The sequence below is a fragment of the Fundulus heteroclitus genome, chromosome 9, assembly GCF_011125445.2.
Source record: "Fundulus heteroclitus isolate FHET01 chromosome 9, MU-UCD_Fhet_4.1, whole genome shotgun sequence".
Taxonomy (NCBI): Eukaryota; Metazoa; Chordata; class Actinopteri; order Cyprinodontiformes; family Fundulidae; genus Fundulus; species Fundulus heteroclitus.
The window spans coordinates 12,984,064-12,986,874 of NC_046369.1; positions in this window are offsets into that span (position 1 = coordinate 12,984,064).

Below are 2,811 nucleotides of genomic sequence, written 5' to 3' on the forward strand. Positions count from 1 at the left end.
AGAGGGAGGCGAGGCGCTCCAAATGTCCCGGCACAGACGCTCTGACAGGGTGGCAACCGAGCCATTAAGGCCGCACTAAAGGTTTATTGGAGAGCTGCGATCTGGTCTTCCAGACAGCCTGAAGATAACCAGGAACGACTCCGGCAAAAGGCAGATGGGATAAAATTAAATACAAAATACAATCTTTTGTATCTATCATAGGAATGTAATCTGGTAAAATTCACACATCAAACCAATTAATTAATAAAAAAAGTAGATAAATGAAATAATCACACAGAGTGATTAAAAAATAAGTCTGTTCCAAGTCGGTGGGCCCAAACGGATGAAATAAACTTTTTCTATCCGTATTTTTCCAGTTTTATGACTCAGAATCAGTGTGACGCCTGCCACCGTATGTCGGTGCATTTTTACATTTGTTATAATTATATTAGTGACAGCAGGAAAGTAAATAAAAGCGGATTCTTGTTGTTCGTATCTCGTAAACACAAACGCCAAAGCTGCTTATGAAGCTGCCAGTGCGCTCTGAAAGTGAAAGAATGTTTGTTTATTTATTATGATTGTTGGGCGACAAAAATAATAAATGATCTACCTTTTAAAAACGTTTTATGATTCCCATTAGTTTGCAAAGCGTGAAGGTTTAAATCAGGCGGTATAATTGGTAAATTCTCCATGTAGCCTTAAAATTATTAGAATACTAGTAAAATAAAAAAACAAATGGCATGCAGCTGCGTTTTAGAAAGTACAAATTAACATGGGCATATTTTAAAATGTATTTACACAGAAAAGCGTGGAGAATTAATTAAAAAAACTGGTTAATTGCCGTTCCAAAAAAATATATAATAAAACAGATTCATCTGAGCTGAAATCTGACCCGCATTAGTGTCTTGTGATGGTTTTATTTTCGATAAACTATATCTGAAATAATTATTAAATTTAAATTTGATTTATTTAACCTAGTGGTACTTAACATTTCCGAGATTCTACTTAAACGCAGTTAATTTTCCCTTGGTGTTTTTTATTATATATATATATATATATATATATATATATATATATATATATATATATATATATATATATATATATATAGATATATATATATATATATTGGTGTCTATTTAGTGATTTGCATGTGTCTGCAGGCCCTCAAGAGGAGCAGCAGCAGCAGCCGGAGGAGGAGGCCGTGGAAACCAACGCCGTCACCTGTGAGGTCCTCCCCCCTTCCCTGCACGGTGAGTGCTCCGCAGCTGGCCCCGACTAGCGGGGACCCCTGCTGACCGCAGCGCTCCTCAGCTGCGCCGCACGCAGCGTGTGTCGGTGTGACGGGGCTGGTAAAACAGTCAGCTCCTGATATCAGCACCAACCCCCCCAGATGACGGTTCGGGGAAGGCAGACGCGGCATATGTGATGATATTTCTGCTAAAAAACACACAAATCACACCAAATTGACCCACGCAGTAAAGAAGCGCGTTTAAGTATACACACTAAATTATAATACTGTGTGTTTTTATTGGGTTCAACAAGAACCGCTCATTAGCACGGCACACTCGTGCCCCCTAGTGGTCAGAACCTAAAAATACACGATGGATGATTTTTGAAAAATACATTATTATTACTCTATTTTAATGCGTAAAAAATTGCGTTTTCTAATTTGGATAACGCTCTATGGCTGAGCGCAGACAGTAAACCAATATTTGACTTTTTAGCAAAATCTACATTTGATTTCCAACGACGCACTTGCTGAGAGATGTGCCTGAGTTGTTGGCTGAACTGTGACTAACTTTAAATACATACTCAAACACGCCTTTAGCCACTAAGCTGCACCGTTTGTCAGGTGTTGTACCAACAGACACAGAATCCTTCTTGTCTGTTATATGTTTAGCTTTTTTTTTTCTTCTTCTTTTTTCTTTTTTTTTTTGCGTTATTGTTGCTCCCATTCATGTTAGAACAGTCTTGCGCTTAACATGTTGCCTAAAACGTGTCTGTCTGTCGCTTTTTAACCAGGGGAACCAATCAGCCAATGAGCCTGCGTGCATTGTGAGGGACAGGTTGTGTTTTGGCGACCGGGTTACCACCTCTTGCTGCTCATCAGTAGGATGGACCGCTGGAAAGAAACTGTGTAAGAGCGCCCTCTGCTGGTTTGTTTAATTTTTACCGCTGGTGCTCTTTCCAGGAGAGTCTGTAACTCCTAAGGAATTGATTACGAACTTCCTCCTGAAGGGGTTTCAGCGTCACCCCCCGCGTTTATATTTACTGCCTAATTAAAGACAGGGGAAAAAAATTCCCCTTTTCCTGCGAGCTGTGCACCCAGAAAGCGCTTCGGAGCTGATTTTCAAATAAATAGCTGCCAATCATTCACAAGCAGCGCATTATTCCAGTGTGTGGTGGTCTGGCTGGGACCGGGTTGGGGAGGGCATAGCTGTTCTGAAGGCCAACGAGGGCCTCTCAGAATGGCGGATTTTCCCTTCTTACCCCCAACCGGACATCTGAGATCAGACAGCTGAGGTAAAAAACGGTGCTTGGGGAATGCGAGGACCCGGGAGAAATATTCCTGGACGGACCCTTTAAAGTTCATGTCAACAAAATATGTGAAATAGTCAAGCTTAATCTCGCAAATTTTCATTCAATCGGAAAGGTAATATCCACTGAGGCAGCAAAAAGCTTTTTACAGTCTGTGATTTTTAGCCACCTTAATTATTGTTTAACCACCAAGTTACAGGCTTCAAATAGTACAATGAAAGCCATTAAGGTTATGGATAAAAAAAATCAGTGTGATATATTAAATAAGTATGATTTTTTTTTAAAAATTGG